A 26,281-nucleotide genomic window follows, 5' to 3' on the forward strand; every position below is an offset into this window, starting at 1 on the left:
TGGACCTGGGTGTTTCCCACGGGTGGTTACCTTTGGCGTTATCGGCATACATATAGAACCTGGAATCATTTCTCATTTTATCATTAGCATACATGATGCATTGGCTCCGACCGCAACCAACTGACTCAATATTGTTATTTGTCATTACACTTTCACATTTGTCCATTACAACACTTTCCTGTGTACTATCAGTATCTCTGTGCAAGGTTACATTTGGATACTGGCCTTTGTTAGTTAAATTTTTCTCATTAGCGTTACTGGCATCACCATTCAACAGTACATTTATATACTTGCATTCATCAATTACACGTTTATCATTAGTGTCACCGGCATTGCTGTACCAAGAGTGGACTGTCCCTTTAATTGTTTTGGGTTGCGGGAATCCTTTAAGAGGACCTTGCAATCTTTACCCCAATCCGGTTCACTGCTCGGCAACACGTTTTGCTCCCTCAATGCTGCCCCTCGCGGTCATCTTGATTTCAGGTGCTTCACCTCGTGGTGCGGGCGCCATCTTCTTTCTCTCCACGAGGTAGGCTGCGGTGATCTTTTTCTCCCCAGGTTCTGCCACGGAAGCCGGGAATCTACCTTCTGCGCCAATCTTCTTCCCTCGGAGTCATGCCACTGGAAGCCGGAAGGTGAGGTCTGGTCGTTCAGGGTGGATCATCTCGCCACTGAGTTGTGCAGTCTGAGTCGTCGCTACGCAGTTGAGCTGGATGGTAGGATTTCCAGCTGCTGCGATGGATCCAAATTTGGGGCCACATAGGATGTCGATCGCCGGGGCCTGGGATGGTGTCTTTTGTGTAAATGAGCAGCTTTGCCTGGATTGGGAACATTTTGGGTCGTTTGGCGGGATTGTCCCAGAGTTTCTCGAAGGCCGTCTGATTCATCAGCGATTGGCTCGTTCCTGTGTCGATCTCCATTGAGACTGGAACACCGTTGATTTCTACTTCCATTTTCCATGAGGAACTCTCGGTGGAGCAGGTATAAACTCCGTACACCTCTTCCAGGGGCTGAGCCGTTTCGTCTTCATCAGCGCTGGAACCCAGGTGATCAACCAACTCATCAGTGACTCGGTGAGTAAAATTTCTTCTACACATTCATTGGAGGTGATCTTTAGTGTTACAGCCTTTGCAGGTATAGTCTTTTTACCAGCACTGGTGGGCCCTGTGGTTTCCTCCACAGTACCAGCACAGGGCTAGCCGGTTGGCCCCATGTGGCGGACTCAAGGTTGCAGGACTCGGGGCAGCAGTCTTGCCTCTGAAAGGCGCCATTCGGTTCACTGTACATGTCAGGTTAGTGTCCTGGGGGTGAGTCATCATCCTCTTGGGGTCGCAGTCTGAAATCATGAAGGCCTGGCTCACTTTGATTGCCTTCTGCAGGGTGACCGTAGTGTCCACAGAGAGCAGCTTGTGGAGGAGGCCCTCGTGGCCGATTCCAATAATGAAGATATCCCTTAGTGCTTCGGTGAGGTGGTCACCAAAATCACAAGGTACAGCTAATCTTCTCAGGTCTGCAGCATATTTAGCAATTTCTTGGCCTTCGGGCCACCGGTGGGTGTAGAACCGGTGTCTGACTGTTGAGGATGCTCTCTTTAGGTTTGAGTTGTTCTTGTATTATAGTTATGAGCTCCGCATAAGTCTTGGTTGCCATCTTCGCTGGGACTAGCAGGTCCCTGACGAGGCCATGGATGTTGGGCCCACAACAGCTGAGCAGGATGGTTCAGCCAGCAAGGTCGGTGTGTCTCCAGCCAGATCGCTCGTGCTGAAAAAGTGTTCGAGCCTTTCCACAAAGGCATCCCAATCTTCCCCATCAGCGAATTGTTGGAAGTTGCTTAGGTTAGACATGTTGTGCGTGGAAATTTGTAACCTCGTCGCAAGTTGTAGTATATGCAAGCACTCCACGAGGTAAGGGTATAGTACTTGAACTGTAGTGACCTTAGTACGTTTATTGCAGCTCCTTGAGTGAAGACACCAAGAGGCGAGCTCCCCTTTATACTTCGTTACCTGCAGTGTGCAGGTGACCCTTAGGTCTCCACCAGTAACACCCTCTGGTGGTACAGATATGGTGTATACAGGGTGAAAGTACATTCAGTGGTCTAGTGTTACAGTCCATACATTAACATGCATAACAGAGGACACTAACAATATTCCGACAGTGGATAGTCTAGGGGCTATGGGGGGGAGGAACTTAACACAATCACAATCACTAAGGAAGTGGTACTCAGTAAGATAATGGGACTAAAGGCAGATAAATGACTTGGACCTGATGGCTTGCATCTAGGGTCTTAAGAGAAATAGTGGCAGGGACTGTGGATGCATTGGTTGTAATTTACCACAATACCCTGGATTCTGAGGAGGTCCCAGCAGATTGGAAAGCTGCAAATGTAATGGCCCTATTTAAAAAAGGAGGCAGACAAAAAGCAGGAAACTATAGAACAGTTAGTCTAGCATCTGTGGTTGGGAAAATGTTGGAATCCATTATTAAAGAAGCAGTAGCAGGATATTTGGAAAAGCAAGTCAGCATGGATTTATGAAGGGGAAGTCATGTTTGACAAATTTGCTGGATTTCTTTGAGGATGTAATGAACAGGGTGGATAAAGGGGAGCCAGTGGATGTGGTGTATTTGGACTTCCAGAAGGCATTTGACAAGGTGTCACATAAAAGGTTACTGCACAAGATAAAAGTTCATGGGATTGGGGATAATATATTAGCATGGATAGAGGATTGGCTAATGAACAGAAAACAGAGAGTAGGGATGAATGGTTCATTCTCTGGTTGGTAACCAGTAACTAGTGGGGTGCCGCAGGGATCAGTGCTGGGACCCCAACTATTTACAATCTATATTAACGACTTGGAAGAAGGGACTGAGTATAACGTAGCCAAGTTTGCTGACGATACAAAGATGGGAGGAAAAGCAATGCGTGAGGAGGACACAAAAAATCTGCAAAAGGACATAGACTAAGTGAGTGGTCAAAAATTTGGCAGATGGAATATAATGTTGGAAAGTGTGAGGTTTGGCAGAAAAAAATCAAAGAGCAAGTTATTATTTAAATGGAGAAAGATTGCGAAGTGCCGCAGTACAGCAGGACCTGGCGGTACTTGTGCATGAAACACAGAAGGATAGTATGCAGGCACAGCAAGTGATCAGGAAGGCAAATTATATCTTGGCCTTTATTGCAAAGGGGATGGAGTATAAAAGCAAGGAAGTCTTGCTATAGCTGTATAAGTTATTGGTGAGGCCACACCTGGAATATTGCGTGCAGTTTTGATTTCCATATTTACGAAAGGATATACTTGCTTTGGAGGCAGTTCAGAGAAGGTTCACGAGGTTGATTCTGGGGATGAGGGGGTTGACTTATGAGGAAAGATTGAGTAGGTTGGGCCTCTACTCATTGGAATTTAGAAGAATGAGAGGTGATCTTATCGAAATGTATAAGATTTTGAGCAGGCTTTACAAGGTGGATGCAGAGATGATGTTTCCACTGATGGGGGAGACTAGAACTAGGAGGCATGATCTTAGAATAAGGGGCTGCCCAATTAAAACAGAGATGAGGAGATGGAATTCACTGCCTCAGAGAGCTGTGGAAGATGGGACATTGAATAAATTTAAGACAGAAATAGACAGTTTCTTAAACAATAAGGGGTTATGGGGAGCGGGCGGGGAAGTGGAGTTGAGTCCATGATCAGATCAGCCATGATCTTATTGAATGGCGCAGCAGGCTCGAGGGGCCGTATGGCCTACTCCTGCTCCTATTTCTTATGTTCTTATATTCTTATCCGTTGGGAGTCTCGCCCAGTGAGAGTGTATATCTGAAATTGAGGCTCACACTGCCCACGATTTCCCAACCATTCTGTGTCTGATGAAGAATCTCTTCTGTTCAGATTCATGTTCAGGAAGGCAAAATCAAAATCTCCCCAGCAACAAATGAGCTCCGACAGTGCTTGATTCACATTGGAGAACGTACAGGAAACTGCCCAATCCTATAAAAGCTCTGTTATTGAACAAGTTTAGCACCGTCCCTAATAGAAACTGAAACTGCAGGACGAGTCACTTTGGATTAAAGTCTTGACGGTGTGAGAACTTCACTGACAGACTCTCAAAAAAAAGACGGACTCTGTTCCTTCAAGGAACCAGTGCAGGTAAGGACCAAGAAATGAAACACCAAGCTGAGTGTATTTATCAGAATTATGAGGGTGAAACATATTCAACAGGTTTGAACAGAATTCCAGACCAACTTGAAGGAGTGTTTTAAATGTTCTCCGTCATTGTCCCAATCTCCTTTCTCTTCAAGTTCTGGATGTGTTCAAAACATAAACTCCTAAAAGTGAGGAGTTTCATTCGGGGTTGTGCAGGAGAGTTGAGTGAAAGTGTCACAAGAGAAACAAACTGCAGGAAATGCCTTGTGATGAAATGTCGAGGGCCGTGTATTGATCGGAATGGGGGATGTGTGTAACGTGGCAGGATGTGGAGATTACTCTCAGTAGAGGAGGCCTTACAGTCAATACAGAGAGAGGAAACCCAACAACTCATTGCAAAACCTCAGAAAAATCAACAACAAAAAGGGCAAATCACCGCTCATGTTTTATCTCCCCTTCCCTGCCCGTCTGATTATTCCAAACATTTAATCCCTTTTAAATGAGAAATTACTGTTTGATATTAATGCGTGAACGCTTAGCACACTCATAATTTGCCTGTCCCTGTTAATTTAACACAGAGATTTATTTTAAATGGGTTTAAACCCCTCATTAAAAATGGTCACTTTTTAAAAATCCATTCATGCAATGTGGGCGTTGTTGGCAAGGCTGGGATTTATAATAATGGTAGTGTTTACAATACTGGGAGTGTGTACAATACTGGGAGTGTTTTTTTAATTTGTTAATGGGATGTGAGCGTCTCTGGCGAGGCCAGTCTTTATTGCCCATCCCTAATTGCCCTTGTGAAGGTGGTGGTGAGCCACCTTCTTGAACCGCTGCAGTCCGTGTGGTGAAGGTACTCACATAATGCTGCTATTCGAAACGTGTGTTTTTTCTTTGGTTTTGTGCCTTTCCCAGATGACTACATGGCTGCGAGGGGGAAAGCGATTATGTAGGAAGTGTAAACAGGCCGATGTAACCTGAGCTTTTCCCCTGTCCATTCGCGTACACACTGTGGCTGCCGCTCCGGACCCCAGCCACTCAATACGTTTCCACTTTTCCCCCTCTCCTGTTCCCTTTCTCCCTCCCTGACCGTTCTCCGCTGTCATCATGCCTCCTTTCATCTCTCCTCTCTCGGATACTCTGCCCTCCCAAATCCCTAACCCAATCCTTCATTACTCTTCGACATTCATGCTCTCCTGCCTCCATCCCAGGCTTGACTCCTCTTCGATAAATCTACAGCTTCACTCTGGGCCTCTCTTGGCATCCGATGAAGGGCCCATTGAAGCACTCATCACTGCCTCCTTACGTACAGCAACCCTAACCGTCCCATCCTACGCTCTCGCCGACCTTCCCACCCTGCATGCCCCCTGCGGGCTAGTCTTGCCAATCTCCTCCCCGTCCAACTCACTCACCCCCTCCCCTGCCAGCACTGACCCTGTGGACGCATCTCTCTCCAGAACTTCCGTTCGCTTGCGAACAAGGCCCTTCCCATCCATCAGCTTATCGTGGATGATGGCATGCACATTATGGCCCTGACGGAATTTTGGCTGAGGGTCGATGACACCTTAGCCTTAAATGAAGCCTCCCCGCCTGGATATACCTTCTATCACTTTCCCTGCTCAGACCGCCTTGGTGGCGGTGTGGCTTTCGTCGACAAATCACAGCCTGGTCTGTCTCCCTACTCCTCCCGCACTTTCTCCTCCTTTGAGCGTCTCCCCCTATTCCACCCCTCTCGCTTCTCATTTAACATTCTCGTTCTCGACCCCCCACGCAAGTACCATAAAAATATTATTACCGATATTTCTTCACTACTTTCCTCCCTCTGCCTCTGCACCGAACGACTTTTCATCCTTGGTGATTTCAACCTCCATCTCAATTCATCATGTTCTCTATCTTCTGAGTTCACCAGCCTCCTATCCTCCCTTAATCTCTCCCTCCAGGTAAACTCCCCAACCTATATTCACAGCCAGCCTCTCGACCTTGCCATCTTTCGTGGCCTTGCTACTCCCATTGTGTCAATCGCAGGTAAGGCCATCTCTAATCACTTCTTCGTATCACTTTCCACCTACATCCCCTTCCATCAACCCCCCAACCCTACCTTCTTCTGTGTCTGCCCCTGGAAAAAACTCTCTCCCGACTCTCTTACAACTGCACTTATGAACTCCCAACTGTCCAGCCTTTGGCCCTCCATTCACCATGACATTTCTGCAGCTACCAATCTGCTCAATCACACCCTCACCACCATCTTTGACACCCTAGTCCCTGTTAAAACCATTACTCTCTCTCGCCCCGGCCATTCCCCTGGTATAACCCTGAGCTTCACTCTCTTAAATCCAAGGGATGCAGACTTGAATGGATATGGCGGACAACTGGTTAAACCATTCACCGCCAAATATGGCTGGAGCACAAAGCTCTATCGGGTCCTGCTCTCGTCTGCCAAAGTCACTCACTATTCCATAATCATTCTGGAATGTAAAGATAAACCCCGGCTTCTATGCTCCACAGCTAACCATCTTTTTACACCCCTGTCCCCAGTCTCCACCCTCACCTCCGACAATAAATGTGAGAACCTCATGGACTTCTTTGTCTCTTAGAGTGAGACCACCCACTCGCCGCCTCTGCCTGTTCTCTTCCTTCCCCTTGCCCACCGGACCAAACTTCCTCTAAGGATCCCCCTGTCCTAGCCCTGACCTCACATCTTTCTCCAGCTTCATTTCGATCTCCCCTCATGACCTTACTGAGCACATCCTGTCCATGAAACCCACTTCCTGCTCCCTTGACCCTATTCTCTCTCTCCTTAGGCAGTCTCTCGGAGTCTACACTAATATGAGTTCTCTGGTATCTGATGAAAAGGATGGACAATTGGAGACCAGGCCTTCCCAAAGGTCCTCTCTCCCTTGTTTTCAGAGAAAGCAGTGTAGGCCTCCCGACTCCATTCTTGCAAACTACCGCTCCATCTCCAACCTCCCTTTCCTTTCTAATGTCCTTGAACGTGTTTTCGCCTTCCGAATCTGTGCCCACCTTTCCTGCAATTCCATATTTGAATCCCTCCATTCCGGTTTCCGCCCCTGCCACAGTACCGAAACATCTCTCATCGAAGTCACAAATGGCATCCTTTGTGACTGTGATAAAGGCAAACTATCCCTCCTCGTCCTTCTTAACTTATCTGTAGGCTTTGACACGATTGACCACTCTATCCTTCTCCAATACCTCCCCAATGTCGTGCAGCTGGGTGGGACTGCACTCGCCTGGTTCCATGTTTACCTATCTAACCATAGCCAGAGAATCACCTGCAACGGCTTCTCTTCCCACCCACACATCATTACCTCTGGTGTCCCCCAACGATCTATCCTTGGTCCCACCTATTTCTTATCTACATGTTGCTCCTTGACGACATCATCCGTAAACACAGTGTCAGTTTCCACATGTACGCTGATGACACCCAGCTCTACCTCACCACCACTTCTCTCGACCTCTCCATGATCTCTAAATTGTCAGACAGCTTGTCCGACATCCAGTTCTGGATGAGCAGAACTTTTCTCCAGTTGAATATTGGGAAGACCGAAGCCATTGTTTTCAGCCCCTGCCACGCACTCCATTCCCTAGCCACTGATATCATCCCTCTCCCCAACTTCTGTCTGAGGCTGAACCAGACTGTTCGAAACCTTGTTGTCATATTTGACCCTGAAATGAGCTTCCAACCACATATCTGCAGCATAACTAAGACTGCCTAATTCCGCCTCCGTAACATCGCCCATCTCCGCCCTCGCCTCAGCCTCATCCATGCCTTTGTTACCGCTGGACTTGACTATTCCAACGCACTCCTGGTTGGCCTCCCACATTCTACCCTATGTAAACTAGAAGCGATCCAAAACTCGGCAGCCCGTGTCCTAACTCGCACCAAGTCCCGCTCACCCATCACCCCTGTGCTCGCTGACCTACATTGGCTTCTGGATAAGCATCTCCTCGATTTCAAAATTCTCATCCTTGTTTTCAAATCCCTCCATGGCCTCTCTCCTCCCTATCTCTGTATTATCCTCCAGCCCCCGCGATGTCTGCGCTCCTCTAATTCTGCCCCCTTGAGCATCCCTGATTGTAATCGTTCAACCATTGGTGGCCCTGCCTTCTGTTGCCTCGGCCCCAAGCTCTGGAACTCAGTGTCTTATACTCTCCGCCTCTCTGCCTCTCGTTCCTCCTTCAAGATGCTCCTTAAAACCTACCGCTTTGACCAAACACCTGCGCTAATTTCTACTTATGTGGCTGGTGTTGAGTTTTTTACATCTCGTAAAACTCCTGTGAAGAGCCTTGGGACATTTCAAATGTTTATGGTGCTATATAAATACAAGTTGTTGTTACTGTTGTCAGGGAGGGAGTACCAGGATTTTGACCCAGCGACAACAAAAGAATGGTGATACATTGTCAAGTCAGGATGGTGTGTAACTTGGAGGGGAACTTGTAGGTGATGGTGTTCCCTTGCACCTGCTGCCCTTGTCCTTCTAGGTGGTAGAGGTTGTGGGTTTGGGAGGTGCTGTCGAAGAAGCCTTGCTGAGTTGCTGCAGTGCATCTTGTAGATGGTATACACTGCTGCCAGAGTGTGCTGGTGGTGGAGGGAGTGCATGTTTAAGGTTGTGAATGGGGTGCCAATCATGTGGGCTGCTTTGTCCTGGATGGTGTCAAGCTTTGTGAGTCTTGTTGGAGGTGCACCCATACAGGCAAGTGGAGAGTATTCCATCACACTCCTGACTTGTGCCGTGTAGATGGTAGAAAGGCTTTGAAGAGTCAGCAGGTGAGTCACTCACCACAGAATACCTGCTCTTTTTATGTGGCTGGTCCAGTTAGGTTTCTTGTCAATAATGACCCCAGGATGTCGATGGTGGGGAATTCAACGATGGTAATGCCATTGAATGTCAAGGGGAGGTGTTTATAATCTCTCATTTTGGAGATAGTCATTGACTGACACTTGTATGGTGTGAATGTTACTTGCCACTTATCATCAAACTGGAATGTCGTCCAGGTCATATTGCATGTGGTCATGGGTTTGTTTCGTTATCTGAGGAATTGTAAATGCACTGAACACTGTACAATCATAAGAGAACATCCCCACTTCTGACACTATGATGGAGAGAAGGACATTGATCAAGTAGCTGAAGATGGTTGGGCCTGGGACACTGCCCTGAGGAACTCCTGCAGCGATGGCCTGGGGCTGAGATGATTGGCCTCCAACAACCAGACCCACTTTTTTCATGGCTAACCACAATGAAAGAGTCACAATAACATGCTCTGCTGGTTGTGGCCACAGATCTGTCAAAATGACCAGAGCTAATCACTGATCCTACCCCTTCTCACAGGTCTCAAATACAGCTGGCAATCAAAATCACCAACTCCAGGCTGGCCCGATTCTCTAATCTGAGCTAGAGACATCGTCCATCTGTTTCAAGACTCCGTGAATCTATGTCAGAACAAAACATTGTACCAGTGATAGCCATTCAAACAATGCTTTAATAATCCCGATAACAGGTAGATAATGTGGTTCAGAAGGGATATGAGATACTTTCCTTTTATTGGCCAAGGCATAGAATACAAGAGCAGGGAGGTTACGCTTTAACTTTATAAAACACTAATTAGGTCACAGGTAGAGTACTGCGTGCAGTTCTGGTCACCATATTACAGGAAAGACGTGATTGCACGAGAGAGGGTACAGAGGAGATTTGCAAGGATGTTGCCCGGACTGGATAATTTTAGCTATGAGGAAAGATTGGATAGGCCAGGGTTGTTTTCTTTGCAACAGAGGAGGCTGACGGGAGATTTAACTGAGATGCATAAAATTATGAGGAACCTAGATAGAGTGGATAGGATGGACATATTTCCCTTAGCAGAGTGGTCACTAACCAGGGGGCATAGATTTAAAGTAATTGGTAGAAGGATTCGAGGGAAATTGAGGAGAAATTTGTTTCACCCAGAGGGTGGGGGAGTGCAGAGGGGGTGGGGGGGAGTGGGGGGATCTGAAATGATTCCAGCCCGCATTCTGAAACACAGGCACCGGTCGTTTAAAGGCACAGTCCCACTGCACAGCCCCACCTGAAAGGGTGGCAGAGACAAAAACCCTCACAGTAAGCAATTGAAGTGCCGTAACCTGCAGGGCTACGGACCAAGAGCAGGAAAGTGGGATTAGGCTGGATAGCTCTTTTTCGGCTGGCACAGATTCAGTGGGACGATTGGCCTCTGTCTGTGCTGTAAATGTCCATGATTCGATGATTCGGTGAACTCTGCATTCAGTCGACAACAGCGTAATAATCCCCCTTTGTTTGACGAAAGCCAAAGTTGAGATTTTCCTCTGTGGCAGAGTAATCTTGGAATTGTGCCAGGACTGCACGTCAACTCACCATGTGACCCTGTTCTATTTTCATCGGTGGAGCTTAATGAACTATTCTGGGTGTGTTCCCAGAGATATTCACTCCCTCTGTTGGGAGGCTGTCTCTGGAGAGGAGGGAAATTCCAGTGATGCTGCAGCAGCTTAACGAGGCCTGAGTTTCCATTGTGTTTGATCAGCAACTCAGAAATCGAGGATAATGCTTGAGCCTGGTTCTTCAAGGCACAGTGGCCCAAAGTGTCTGACTCCTTACTTGAGGTTTAATTGGTAGAAATAAAGCAAAGGAGGAAAACCATTTAGAGATTGAGGTCAGGAGTCAATGAAAAGTGTAATTCAGTCACTGTGGACCTGCCCTTGCCAATGAGAGCAAACCCTCTTCAGTGCCTCTCAGTCAGCAACTCAATGCCAGAAGAAATGTAATGACCTCAGGAGGGAAGCCAAGGTAAAAAGGTCAAATCAAGAATTGAACTGAATCAAAGTGAAAAGCATGGGCCAGATTTTGCTGGAGTTCGGCATCTTACGGCATGCCCCATTGTTTAGTCTTGTCCATGCACTTTTGGGTTTTAACATTTTTTTCCCACAATGTTGCTGGAGGTGCAAGCTGATAATGGCACAGTGAGAGCAACAGGGCATCTCATCCATCATAGACGATCCCTCGAACGAGAATGACTTGCTTCCACGAGAGTTCACAGGTGTTTCGATGAAGGACCCGATGTTCCAGTCCTGAACTCCAGTTGAGGGGTGGAAGAAGCCTGTGCGTGAATTTTTTTAACGTGTGGTGACCGTTGCACGTCAGCCATTGCAAGGCCTTGACAGAGCAAGGCCTTTATCCAGTGGCAAGGTTTAACCAGGATGACTGGAGACCTGTTCTGCTGCACGGACCCAGTGTGCACATATATCGTAGTGTGGGCTGGCCTGTGCTGCCCCTGGGCCCTCGACTCTTCTGGGCCCCATACCCTCATTTGCCGCACCTCTGCCACGATGTTCCAGGGCCCGGTGCCCCAGCTCTATTTATAGCCCCGACCTGCAGTGGTGTTCTCACACAGGTCGGGGCGGCCCACGATGTTCCAGGGCCCGGTGCCCCAGCTCTATTTATAGCCCCGACCTGCAGTGGTGTTCTCACACAGGTCGGGGCGGCCCACAATGTTACAGGGCCCGGTGCCCCAGCTCTATTTATAGCCCTGACCTGCGGTGGTGTTCTCACAAATGCATAGCCCACTGTGAGAGTCACAAAGACAGTGCTTGACCCAATAATAACAGAGGCAGATTCTAGTGTTATACTGAACACAATGCTTGATCTCGTGTGATGGTCACACAGGCAGCATCTAGTGTAACAAAACAAAGATTGGGTCTCATCTAATAGTGTGAGCATATCCACATACCAAGTGGATGAGGTGCAGGAAAATTGATTGGCGGTTCAGGGGCTCCATAAATCCTCCTTGTCCTCAGAAGGGTGGAGGTTGTCACAAACCCTCACTTTATTTAAAGCAAAACACTGCGAATAATTTATTCTGTCTGATTACAAGAAATAAACTAAACAATGGAATATTCATCTACATTCAACATCCAGTATCCATGATACTGTGTGTTTATGCGGATATTACTGTAATATTGTGAGATGTCATGCAAATGCAATTAAAGCAGCAAAAGGTTTGTGCAAAAATTATTGCTAGTATGGACCCAACATGTCGATGTTTCAGCAGTCATTCTGTTAAGGAGTCACGTTTATAACCATGCAAAATTGACGTCTACTGAGGAGAAAAGACTAGCCACTGTCCAGTGAGAAACATTGAAACATAGAAACATAGAAACATAGAAAATAGGTGCAGGAGTAGGTCATTCGGTCCTTCGAGCCTGCACCACCATTCAATAAGATCATGGCTGATCATTCCCTCAGTACCCCATTCCTGCTTTCTCTCAATACTCCTTGATCCCTTTAGCCGTAAGGGTCATATCGAACTCCCTCTTGAATATATCCAATGAACTGGCATCAACAACTCTCTGCGATAGGGAATTCCACAGGTTAACGACTCTCTGAGTGAAGAAGTTTCTCCTCATCTCAGTCCTAAATGGCCTACCCCTTATCCTAAGACTGTGTCCCCTGGTTCTGGACTTCCCCCATCATCGGGAACATTCTTCCCGCATCTAACCTGTCCAGTCCCGTCAGAATCGCGTAAGTTTCTATGAGATCCCCTCTCATCCTTCTAAACTCCAGTGTATAAAGGCCCAGTTGATCCAGTCTCTCCTCATATGTCAGTCCTGCCATCCCTGGAATCAGTCTGGTGAACCTTCGCTACACTTCCTCAATAGCAAGAACTTCCTTCCTCAGAATAGGAGACCAAAAGGGAACACAATATTCCAGGTGAGGCCTCACCAAGGCCCTGTACAACTTCAGTAAGACCTCCCTGCTCCTATACTCAAATCCCCTAGCTATGAAGGCCAACATATCATTTGCCGCCTTCACCACCTGCTGTAACTGCATGCCAACTTTCAATGACTGATGAACCATGACACCCAGGTTCATTGCACCTCCCCCTTTCCTAATCTGCCGCCATTCAGGTAATATTCTGCCTTCGTGTTTTTACCCCCAAAGTGAATAACCTCACATTTATCCACATTATACTCCATCTGCCATGCATTTGCCCACTCACCTAATCCGTCCAAGACACCCTGCAGCCTTTTAGCGTCTTCCTCACAGCTCACACCGCCATCCTGTTTAGTGCCATCTGCAAACTTGGAGATATTACACTTAATTCCTTCATCTAAATCATTAAAGTATATTGTAAAGAGATGGAGCCCCAGCACTGAGCCCTGCGGTACTCCACTCGTCACTGCTTGCCATTCCTGAAAAGGATCCGTTTAACCCGACTCTCTGCTTCCTGTCTGCCAATCAATTCTCTGACCATGTCAGTACATTACCCCCAATACCATGTGCTTTGATTTTGCACACCAATCTCTTGTGTGGGATCTTGTCAAAAGCCTTTTGAAAGTCCAAATACACCACATCCACTGGTTCTCCCTTGTCCACTCTACTAGTTACATCCTCAAAAAATTCTAGAAGATTTGTCAAGCATGATTTCCCTTTCACAAATCCATGCTGACTTGGACCGATCCTGTCACTGCTTTCCAAATGCGCTGCTATTTCATCTTCAATAATTGATTCCAACATTTTCCCCACTACTGATGTCAGGCTAACCGGTCTATAATTACCTGTTTTCTCTCTCCTTCCTTTTTTTAACAGTGGTGTTATATTAGCTACCCTCAGTCCATAGGAACTGATCCAGAGTCGGTAGACTGTTGGAAAATGATCACCAATGCATCCACTATTTCTATGGCCACTTCCTTAAGTACTCTGGGATGCAGACTATCAGGCCCCGGGGATTTATCAGCCTTCAATCCAATCAATTTCCCGAACACAATTTCCCGCTTTATAAAGATATCCTTCAGTTCCTCCTTCTCACTAGACCCTCGGTCCCCTAGTATTTCCAGAAGGTTATTTGTGTCTTCCTTCGTGAAAACAGAACCAAAGTATTTGTTTAACTGGTCCACCATTTCTTTGTTTACCATTATAAATTCACCTGAATCTGACTGCAAGGGACCTACGTTTGTTTTCACTAATCTTTTTCTCTTCACCTATCTATAGAAGCTTTTGCAGTCAGTTTTTATGTTCCCAGCAAGCTTCCTCTCATACTCTATTTCCCCCCTCCTAATTAAACCCTTTGTCCTCCTCTGCTGTATTACAAAATTCTCCCAGTCCTCAGGTTTGCAGCTTTTATTGGCCAATTTATAAGCCTCTTCCTTGGATTTAACACTATCCTTAATTTCCCTTGTTAGCCACGGTTGAGCCATCTTCCCCGTTTTATTTTTACTCCAGGCAGGGATGTACAATTGTTGAAGTTCATCCATGTGATCTTTAAATGTTTGCCATTGCCTAGCCACATCAACCCTTTAAGTATCACTCGCCAGTCTATTCTAGCCAATTCACGTCTCATGCCATCGAAGTTACCTTTCCCCAAGTTCAGGACCCTAGTCTCTGAATTAACTGTGTCATTCTCCATCTTAATAAAGAATTCTACCATATTATGGTCACTCTTCCCCAAGGGGCCTCGCACAGCAAGATTGTTAATTAGTCCTTTCTCATTACACATCACCCAGACTAGGATGGCTAGCCCTCTAGTTGGTTCCTCGACATATTAGTCTCGAAAACCATCCCTAATACACTCCAGGAAATCCTTTTCCACAGCCTTACTACCAGTTTGGTTAGCCCAGTCAAAATGTAGATTAAATTCGGCCATGATAACTGCTGTACCTTTATTGCACGCATCCCCAATTTCTTGTTTGATGCTTTCCCCATCCTCATCACTACTGTTTGGTGGTCTGTACGCAGCTCCCACTAGCGTTTTCTGCCCTTTGGTATTCCGTAGCTCCACATCATCCAAGCTAATGTCCTTCCTTACTATTACATTAATTTCTTCTCTAACCAGCAACGCTACCGCACCTCCTTTTCCTTTCTGTCTATCCTTCCCGAATGTTGAATACCCCTGGATGTTGAGTTCCCAGCCTTGGTAATCCTGGAGCCATGTCTCCGTAACCCCAATTATATCATATTCGCTAATAGCTGCCTGTGCAGTTAATTCGTCCGCCTTATTCCAAATACTCCTCGCATTGAGGCATAGAGACTTCAGGCTGTCTTTTTAACACCCTTTGCCCCTTTAGGATTTTTTTGTAATGTGGCCCTTTTTACTTTTTGCCTTGGGTTTCGCTGCCCTCCACTTTTACTTTCCTTCCTTTTATCTTTTGCTTCTGCCCCCATTCTACTTCCCTCTGTCTCCCTGCATAGGTTCCCATCCCCCTGCCATATTAGTTTATCCCCTCCCCAACAGCACTAGCAAACACTCCCCCTAGGACATTGGTTCCGGTCCTGCCCAGGTGCAGACCGTCCGATTTGTACTGGTCCCACCTCCCTCAGAACCGGTTCCAAAGGGGTATATGTGGTGGGGCATTGCCATCGACTGATGTCGGGGCATATGATCTAAAGAACTCATGACAATAGTTGAGAGGAAGTCACCTGATGCTTTCCATTTAGGTGTATAAATACGATCACTTTCAGTAATTGTTTGATCTTCCATGCTGAGAACTCACCTGGATGGGTTAGAGTTCAAGGCGGACCTGAGAGATATCCTACTGTAGTCAGCCTCATCAAAGTCACAAGTTATATCCATTGTGACTGTGACAGTGGTAAACTATCGCTCCTCGTCCTTCTCGACCTGTCTGTAGCCTTTGACATGGTTGACTACACCATTTTCCTCCAATGTCTCTCCTCTGTTGTCCAGCTAGTGGACTGCCCTTGCCTGATTCCATTCCAATCTATCCAGTTGCAGCCAGAGAATCACCTGGAATGGCTTCTCTTCTCACTCCTGAACCGTTAGCTCTGCTGCAGCCCCCCCTCCCCCACCGCAAGAATCTATCATTAGCCACTCCGAATTCTCATCTGCTTACTGCCCCTCAGCGACATCATTCGAAAACACAACGTCGGGTTCCACACGTACGCTGGCAACAACCAGCTCTACCTCACCACCGCCACTCAACTTCTCCACTGCTACTGATGTCATGCTGCTTGTCCGACAAGCAGTACTGGATGAGCAGAAATTTGCTCCAATTAAATATTTGAAAGATCAAAGCCATCATGTTCGGTCTCCATCACAAACTCCATTCCTGGCCACTGGCTCCAACTCTGTTCCTGTCTACTGTCTGAGGCTGAACCAGACTATTTACAATGTTGACATCCTATTTGACCCAGAGCTGAGCTTCTGACCCAATATCCTCTCCATCACGAAGACTGCCTACTTCCACCTCCGTAACATCACCCGCAACATCACCCGCCTTCGCCCCGACCTCAGCTCATCTGCTGCTGAAACACCCATTCATGCCTTTATTACCTCTAGACTCAACTATTCCAAAGCTCTCTTGGCCAGCCTCTTACCTTGCACCCTCTGTAAACTTGAGCTCAAACATCCTTTGCAGCCCATACCCTAACATGCACCAAGTTCTGTTCACCCATCACTCATGCTCGCATCTGGGACCTTGGTGAACAACGGGACAACGAGTGTGTCTCCTGAACCAATGAGATTTAAGGAATGAGAAATAAACAGAGGATGGACTGAGAAGGAGGGTGAATTCGAGTCAAATCAGGTACAGAAAGAGAAATAAAGAGAGGAAACGAAAGATTTGATTGAGAGAGAAAAAAAGAGACAGAGAGGAGAAGTAAGACATTTTTTCAGCATTTTTAAACTCACCCAATACAATTCACAACCTGAAGGAATGAGACTCCAGACATCATTGTTCACTTTCTGGGCAAGCGAGATTAATTGGCAGTCATTAAAAATGATCACAGTTAAAAGGTTGCTCCCCACTGGAGTGGAACTAAACTACAGAACCAGTGGGAACCTGTTCAACCTTCGCCGTCTTCAGGCCAGGTTCAAGACCACCCTAACCTCTGTCATCGAGCTACAGTACGCGGACGATGCCTGCCTCTGCGCACAAACAGAGGCTGAACTCCAGGACATAGTCGACGTATTTACTGAGGCATATGAAAGCATGGGCCTTATGCTAAACATCAGTAAGACAAAGATCCTCCACCAGCCTGTCCTCACTGCACAGCACTGCCCCCCAGTCATCTAGATCCATGGCGTGGCCCTGAACAATGTGGACCACTTCTCTTATCTCGGGAGCCTCGTATCAACAAGAGCAGGCATTGTTGTCGCGATCCAACACTGCCTCCAGTGCACCAGTGCACCCTTCAGCCGCCTGAGGAAAAGAGTGTTTGAAAATCAGGCCCTCAAAACTGCCACCAGGGCTGTAGTAATACCCTCCCTCCTGTATGGCTCAGAAACATGGACCATGTACAGTAGACCCCACAAGTCGCTGGAGAAATGCCACCAACGATGTCTCCGCAAGATCCTACAAATCCCTTGGGAGGACAGACGCATCAACATTAGCGTCCTCGTCCAGGCCAACATCCCCAGCGTTGATGCACTGACCAAACTTGAGCAGCTCCGCTGGGCAGGCCACATAGTTCGCAAGCCAGATACAAGACTCCCAAAACAATCGCTCTACTCGGAACTCCTTCATGGCAAACAAGCCAAAGATGGGTAGCGGAAACGTTACAAGGACACTCTCAAAGCCTCCCTGATAAAGTGCAACATCCCCACTGACACCTGGGAGTCCCTGGCCAAAGACCGCCCTAAGTGGAGGAAGTGCATCCGGGAGGGTGCCTCGAGTCTCGTCGTCGAGAGCATGCAAAAATCAAGCGCAGGCAGCGGCAAACCAGTCCCACCCACCCCTTCCCTCAACGACTATCTGTCCCACCTGTGACACAGAATCTGTGGTTCTCGTATTGGATTGTTCAGCCACCTAAAAACTCATGCTAAGAGTGGAAGCAAGATTTCCTCGATTCCGAGGGACTGCCTATGATGATGATGACTCACACTGTTACTTCATGGAAGGCATTCGAGACAGTTTCATGGAACAATGGGTCATGGAACCAACCAGGGAATAGGCTATTTTAGAGCTTGTATGGTTTAATGAGACAGTGTTAATTAGTAATCTCATAGTAAAGGATCACCTGGGGAAGAGTGATCATAATATGATAGAATTTCGCATTGAGTTTGTGAGTGAAATACTTAAATCTGAAACGAGAGTCTATAAAGCTGATTACATAGGTATGGGGCGCAAGTTGGCGAAGGTAGATTGGGAAATTCGATTAAAAGCTGTGACAGTAGATAAGCATTGGCAGACATTTAAAGAAATATTCCAAAATTCTCAACAAATAAAAATTCCATTGAGAAATAAAAACTCCATGGGAAAAGTGACCCATCCTTGGCTAGCTGATGAAATTAAGGATAGTATTTGATTTAAAAAAGAGTCTTATAATGTTCTGAAGAATAATAGTAAGCCTGAGGATTAGGAGAGTTTTAGAAACCAGCAAAGGATGACCAAAAACTTGATAAAAAAGGGAGAAAATAGAATATGAAAGTAAACTAGCAAGAAATATGAAAACAGATTGTAAGAGCTTCTACAAGTATGTAAAAAGGAAGAGAGTAGCAAAAGTATGTTGTTAGTCCCTTAGAGGCTGAGATAGGTGAAATTATAATGGCAGAGACTTAAAACAAAAGACACAAAAAGCATACCAAATATAGGGGGAGCCAAGGGGCTAATCAGAGTGAGGAACTTAAAGTAATTACTATCAGTAGGGAAAAAGTAATTGAGAAACTAATGGGACTAGAACCAACAGATCTGGATCTGATGGCCTACGTCTTCGGGTTCTCAAAGAGGTGGCTGCAGAGATACAGGTGCAGTGTGCAAAATCCGGAGTTCCGGAATCTGGACTCCAGACCGATTGGTGGCAGGGTCGTCCGGAATCCGTAAAATGTTCCGGAGTCCGGACCCTGCCGACCTCGAGGTGCTGCCGCTGCCTGACCTCGGGCCTCACCACACCGCCCCTCGCCGCTGCCCGACCTCGGCCCTCACCACACCGCCCCTCACCGCTGCCCGACCTCAGGCCTCACCACACCGCCCCTCGCCGCTGCCCGACCTCGGGCCTCACCACACTGCCACAGCCCGACCTCGGGCCTCACCACACCGCCCCTCGCCGCTGCCCGACCTCGGGCCTCACCACACCGCCCCTCACCGCTGCCCGACCTCGGGCCTCACCACACCGCCCCTCGCCGCTGCCCGACCTCGGGCCTCACCACACTGCCGCAGCCCGACCTCGGGCCTCACCACACCGCCCCTCGCCGCTGCCCGACCTCGGGCCTCACCACACCGCCCCTCGCCGCTGCCTGACCTCGGGCCTCACCACACCGCCCCTCGCCGCTGCCTGACCTCGGGCCTCACCACACCGCCCCTCGCCGCTGCCCGACCTCGGCCCTCACCACACCGCCCCTCGCCGCTGCCCGACCTCGGGCCTCACCACACCGCCGCTGCCCGACCGCGGCCCTCACCACACTGCCGCAGCCCGACCTCGGGCCTCACCACACCGCCCCTCGCCGCTGCCCGCCCTCGGGGCTCACCACACCGCCCCTCGCCGCTGCCCGACCTCGGGCCTCACCACACCGCCGCTGCCCGACCTCGGGCCTCACCACACCGCCCCTCGCCGCTGCCCGACCTCGGGCCTCACCACACCACCCCTCGCCGCTGCCCGACCTCGGGGCTCACCACACCGCCCCTCGCCGCTGCCCGACCTCGGGCCTCACCACACCACCCCTCGCCGCTGCCCGACCTCGGGGCTCACCACACCGCCCCTCGCCGCTGCCCGACCTCGGGCCTCACCACACCGCCCCTCGCCGCTGCCCGACCTCGGGCCTCACCACACCGCCGCTGCCCGACCTCGGGCCTCACCACACCGCCCCTCGCCGCTGCCCGACCTCGGGGCTCACCACACCACCCCTCGCCGCTGCCCGACCTCGGGCCTCACCACACCGCCCCTCGCCGCTGCCCGACCTTGGGCCTCACCACACCGCCCCTCGCCGCTGCCCGACCTCGGGGCTCACCACACCACCCCTCGCCGCTGCCCGACCTCGGGCCTCACCACACCGCCCGTCGCCGCTGCCCGACCTCGGGCCTCACCACACCGCCCCTCGCCACTGCCTGACCTCAGGCCTCACCACACCACCCCTCGCCGCTGCCCGACCTCGGCCCTCACCACACCGCCCCTCGCCGCTGCCCGACCTCAGGCCTCACCACACCGCCCCTCGCCAGTGCCTGACCTCAGGCCTCACCACACCACCCCTCGCCGCTGCCCGACCTCGGGCCTCACCACACCGCCTCTCGCTGCTGCCCGACCTCGGGCCTCACCACACCGCCCCTCGCCGCTGCCCGACCTCGGCCCTCACCACACCGCCCCTCGCCACTGCCTGACCTCGGGCCTCACCGCCGCCCGACCTCGGGCCTCAGCTAGCCGGCCTGCCCGAGCACCATCTCCGCGATGGGGCCATCCGACCACATCCTCTTCGGTGGGGCCCCACCCGAACACCTCCACGGCTGCGGGGCCCGCACAAACATCTCCTCTTCAGTGGGACCACGCGAACAACTCCACGGTGGCGGGGCCCGCACGAACATCTCCTCTTCGGTGGGACCACGCGAACAACTCCACGGTGGCGAGGCCCCGCCCGGCGGACCCGAACACCTCCCCCCGACCCCCCACCCCCGCCCCCCGCACTCCCTTTCTGACTTACTGAAATCTGGAAATACCCGAACCTGGACTCGGGTGTTTCGGATTCGTGACGTCAGAAAGACGTTCCAAAATCCATTAAAAAGCAAAACCCAGAACGGCCTCGGTCCCGAGGGTTCCGGATTCGGGACGCTGCCCCTGTAGTGGGTACATTGGTTGTGACCTTCTGAAATTCACTAGATTCTAGAACGGTCCCAGCAGATTGGAAGTATCCATGTTTGCTGATGATACAAAGCTTGGTGGGAAAATAAGCTGTGAGGAAGACACAAAGAGCCTGCAAAGAGATATAGACAGGTTAAGTGAGTGGGCAATAAGGTGGCAGATGGAGTATATGTGGGGAAATGTGAGGTTAGTCACTTTGGTAGAAGAATAGAAAAACAGAATATTTTTTAAATGGTGAGAAATTATTAAATGTTTGTGTTCAGAGAGATTTATGTGTCCTTGTACAGGAAACACAGAAAGTTAGCATGCAGGTACAGCAAGCAATTGGGAAGGCAAATGGCATGTTGGCCTTTATTGCAAGGGGTTTGGAGTACAAGAGTAAGGAAGTCTTGCTACAGTTGTACAGGGCCTTGGTGAGACCACACCTGGAGTACTGTGCACAGTTTTGGTCTCCTCAACTGAGAAAGGACATACTTGCCTTAGAGGCGGTGCAACGAAGGTTCACTCGATTGATCCCTGGGATGAGAGGGTTGTCCTATGAGGAGAGATTGAGTAGACTTGGCCGATATCCCCTGGAGTTTAGAAGAATGAGAGGTGATCTCATTGAAACATATAAGATACTGAGGGGGATTGACAGGGTAGAGGTTTAGAAGTTGTTTCCCATGGCAGAAGAATGTAGAACTAGGGGACATAGCCTCGGGATAAGGGTTCGGTCATTTCATACTGAGATGAGGAGGAATTTCTTCAGTCAGAGAGTGAATCTTTGGAATTCTCTATCCCAAAATGCTGAGTCATTGAGTTTATTCAAGACTGAGATAGATTGATTTTGGTCTCTCGGGGGATGAAGGGATATGGATATCGGGCAGGAAAGTGGAGTTGAGGTCGAAGATCAGCCATGATCTTATTGAAAGGCAGAGTAGGTTCGAGGGGCTGTACGGCCTACTCCTGCTCCTAATTCTTATGTTCTTATATTCTTATGTAATGTGAGGCAGTGCATTTTGGTAGGAAGAGTAAGGAGGCCACATACTGCTTGGATAATAAGTCTAAATGGTGTAGAGGACCAATGGGATCTAGGTGTACAGATATACAATCAGTAAAAGTAGCAATGCAGGTTAATAAGGCCATAAAAAAACAAATCACGCTCTTGCGTGCATTTCCAGAGTGTTCGAATTGAAAAGCAGAGAAGTTATGTTAAACGTGTATAGAACCTTGGTTAGACCACACTTGGAGTACTGTGCACAGTAATGGTCTTCATATTATAAAAATGATATAGAGGCACTGGAGAAGGTGAAAACAATATTTACAAAGAAGATACCAGAACTGAGAGGAAATACTGAGCAGAAAAGACCATTCTGTAAACATGAGAAGGCTGAGGGGTGACCGAACAGAGTGCTTTAAGTTTATGAAATGGTTTGATAGGATAGATTTGAGAAAATGTTTCCGCTTGTATGGAGACCAAAATTAGAGGTTATAAATATAAGATAATAAATTCGATGGGGAACTCAGGAGAAACTTCTTCTCCCAAAGAATGGTAAGAATGTGGAATTCAGTACCACAAGGAGTAGTTAAGCCAAATAGCATAGAAGTTTTTAAGGGGAAAATAGATGAGCATTTGAAGGAGAAAGGAATACAGTGTTATGCTGATAGTTTAGATGAGGAAGAATGGGAGGAGGCTCGAGTGGCGAATGAACACAGGCATGGACTGGTTGGGTTGAATAGCCTGTTTCTGTGCTGTGTATACTCTATGGGGTCAAGTTTCGGCCGGCCGCTAGAACGGCGCACATCGGAGAGGCCCGCCTAATTTATAGAACAAAGATTACGCCGAATACTTACCTCGCGATTCTCAGATAGCTGTAGGACCAATTCCACCTCAGCGCTGCACAGCAGGAGCTGCTGGGGGCGGAGCTACAGCCCAGCGCTGAAAGCATTGCCGGCAGTTGCACGTGTGCGCACTGGAGGCTGCGCGTGTGCGCAGTAGCTGCCGGCGTGCTGTTTCCGGGGCAACGACCCTATTCCAGGCCGAAGGGACGGCGCCCCTATCCCCAGCCAAGTGGCCTGTGCATCTTACCTCGGCAGTGGGGCCTGCCCGCCTGGCCTCTCGCTGGGGGCGGGCCCCGCCCGAAGAACTCCTGGCAGCCGGCGTCGTCGTTGTCGCCACCGGGGCCTGCCCGCCCGCATCTCGCTGAGGCGGGCCCTGCCCGAAGAGACGTCGGTAGCCCGGCATCGGCTGCATGCGGGCTCCGCCCAAAGTCCTCAGCGGGGCCCGGCTTCCTTGACGTTGGCAGGGCCCGCCCGCCCTGCATCTCGCTGGGGTGGGCCCCTCCCGAAGAGTCGGCGGTGTCGGCAGCCTGGCATCGGCTGTGTGCGGGGCTTCTTATTCGTCGTCTTCTCTCTTCCCCCCCATCTTCCTCTCTTCTCCCCCCTCCCCATCATCTTCTCTTCTTCCCCCCCCACATATTCCTCTCATCTCCCCCTCCCCCATCTTCCTCTCATCTCCCCCTCCCCCATCTTCCTCTCTTCTCCCCCTCCCCCATCTTCCTCTCTTCTCCCCCTCCCCCATCTTCCTCTCTTCTCCCCCTCCCCCATCTTCCTCTCTTCTCCCCCTCCCCCATCTTCCTCTCTTCTCCCCCTCCCCCATCTTCCTCTCTTCTCCCCCCTCCCCATCATCTTCTCTTCTTCCCCCCCCACATCTTCCTCTCTTCTCCCCCTCCCCCATCTTCCTCTCTTCTCCCCCTCCCCCATCTTCCTCTCTTCTCCCCCTCCCCCATCTTCCTCTCTTCTCCCCCTCACCCATCTTCCTCTCTTCTCCCTCTCCCCCATCTTCCTCTCTTCTCCCCCTCCCTCATCTTCCTCTCTTCTCCCCCTCCCCCATCTTCCTCTTCTCCCCTCCCCCATCTTCCTCTCTTCTCCCTCTCCCCCATCTTCCTCTCTTCTCCCCCTCCCTCATCTTCCTCTCTTCTCCCCCTCCCCCATCTTCCTCTCTTCTCCCCCTCCCCCATCTTCCTCTCTTCTCCCCCTCCCCCATCTTCCTCTCTTGTCTCCCCCCCATCTTCCTCTCTTCCCCCCCATCTTCCTCTCTTCCCCCCCATCTTCCTCTCTTCTCCCCATCTTCCTCTCTCCTCCTCCCCATCTTCCTCTCTTCCCCCCCATCTTCCTCTCTTCCCCCCCAAAAAATCGACTTCTCTTCCCCCCCTGGTGCTGCAGTTGGTGAGTAGAAATATTTTTTTATTTATTGTGTGATTTTTAATTTTTAATTTTTTAATTTATTTGGATTGATTTATTGGTTTATTTATTGATTTATTTATCATTTATTATTGATGATGGCTCTTTATTTGTGAAAGTGAAGTGTTTAATGTTTATAAACCCCCCTCCCCCCTACCATCTCTCGTTCGCTACGCCTGATTTCTAAGTGTCGGCAAGGTTTTTCTGAGCGTACAACAATCTACACTTACTCCATTCTAAGATAGTTTGGAGTAAGTTTTTGCTGCCTAAACTTGCAAAACAGGCGTAAGTGGCTGGACACGCCCCCTTTTGGAAAAAAAAACTGTTCTAAAGTGAAATTGTTCTAACTCACGAGAACTGATGCAAACTAAAAGCCGAGAATTGCAATTTCTAAGATACTCCATTCTAAACTAGTTGCTCCAAAAAAATAGGAGCAACTCAGGCTGAAACATGACCCCTATAATAACAATGTAACACTATATAAATCTCTCTGCTCCTATACAGGTCATAGCTTCTAACCATTTAGAAAATATTCTGATCCATTTTCCTTTGGTCCAAAGTCACTTGCCCCCACTTTGAATGCCAGCTGCACAATATTGCCCACATCTCGTCTATCGATGTCCCTTTGTAACTTTCTGCTCCCATCTACACTGTTTACTACCACCTGACTTAGTGTCGTTTGCAAACTTGGATATATGGCTCTCTATTCCTCATCTAAGTCATTTATAAATATGGTGCAAGTTTGAAGTCCCAGGACAGATCCCGATGGGACATCATTGTCACATCCTGCCAATTGGAGTACATCCCCATTATCCCCACTCTTTGTCTTCTAACCCCTACCCAATTCCCTATCCATGGCAATAGGTTGCCTCCAGTTCCATGTGCTCTCATTTCTGTTCGCAGTCTCTTACGTGCAACTTTGTGGAACGCCTTCTGGAAGTTTATAAAAAGTAATATCCATAAAGAATCCCTTATCTACCAAGTTAGTTACCTTCACAAAAAATGCAACTAATTTTGTTGGCGTAACTTACCCTTTACAAATCTATGCTGGCTCTCTCTGATTAGTTCCTGTTTGTCGAAGTGCTCAGTCACTCTGTCCCTAATAATTGATTCTCGTAACTTCCCCACAACACATGTTAGACAGTTAGCCAATCATTTCCTCTCATTATTTTCCACAATGCCATTTTTTAACTTATATTAAGCCGAGTAAATTCCTCCCCTTGATTTACTTTTACTTTTCAACGAGTCTGTGGTACTTTTTCCTCTATTGTGAAGACAAAGTAAGTATTTAGCAAGTCAGCCATTTGCTGATTTTCAATGACAATGTCATTAATGGGCAATTAATGTACAAATGCAGCAACTACATGAAATCACAGGGAGGTTAAGCACGAGATGCCATTTTTGGGAAGCTAATGCCGAGCGGGGCAAATCGGCCAGCAACTTGTTGCGATACACAGGATCTCTCTTCCTCACCACAAGTTGCTGGCTGATTTGCTCATTAATAACGGCAAGCGTCATTCACACACTGTTATTGTTTCAGCAAAATCTGGCCCCATGTGTAAGGGTTAAAAATAATAATACTATTGTAGCAGCAGCTGAGCTCATGCGAAAGGGATAGTTTTGGCTGATAAGGGAACAAAGGGCACAACTCAAGGGGGTTGACAACACCTACCAATAAAATCTCCAAGGACAGTAGGGAGTAAGCTGTCTGGAAACATAGATAAGATGCCTGGCAGCTGCATATGAAATATTGTAAGATTGCCAAATAATACTATATATAACCGTTGTTGATTTGTGAATCGGAGAAGTCCCTCCCGGGAGTGATCTAGAAGGGTTCTTCCCCTGCATATGCTTGAATAAAGATAATTTTGAACCTATTTCCGGAGTCTGACATCGATTGGGTGCCGATCCTCTCAGTGGGTCCGCTCGGGAGAAAGGAAAATTTCTCCACAACAATTGGCATAGTCGTGGCATCATCCTGCAACACCCGAGTGTGGCCAGCAGCGGCGAACCAAAAAGGGTGAATATTTTTAAGTTCCCACCCAATAGTCAGGGTACAGCCCAATGCTGGTCGCCCGGAAAGACCGACGTATCCGAACAAATTTGAGACAGACCCTGGAGATGGTGTGATCGGGTTGGAACATACTTGTAAAGCTGTGT

The 26,281-nt window shown here is 48.8% G+C and overlaps 1 protein-coding gene across 1 annotated transcript in view; it reads left to right on the top strand.

Annotated features, from left to right (window-relative positions):
* Positions 1 to 4,002: 4,002 nt before the first annotated feature.
* LOC139265765 (interferon-inducible GTPase 5-like) overlaps positions 4,003 to 26,281 on the top strand; it is a 42,477-nt gene continuing 20,198 nt past the window's right edge. The window contains exon 1 of the mRNA XM_070883137.1: positions 4,003 to 4,139. The gene's annotated coding sequence lies outside the window, so the exon portion shown is untranslated. The remainder of the gene's footprint in view (positions 4,140 to 26,281) is intronic.

This window comes from Pristiophorus japonicus, chromosome 6, assembly GCF_044704955.1.
Source record: "Pristiophorus japonicus isolate sPriJap1 chromosome 6, sPriJap1.hap1, whole genome shotgun sequence".
Lineage (NCBI taxonomy): Eukaryota > Metazoa > Chordata > Chondrichthyes > Pristiophoridae > Pristiophorus > Pristiophorus japonicus.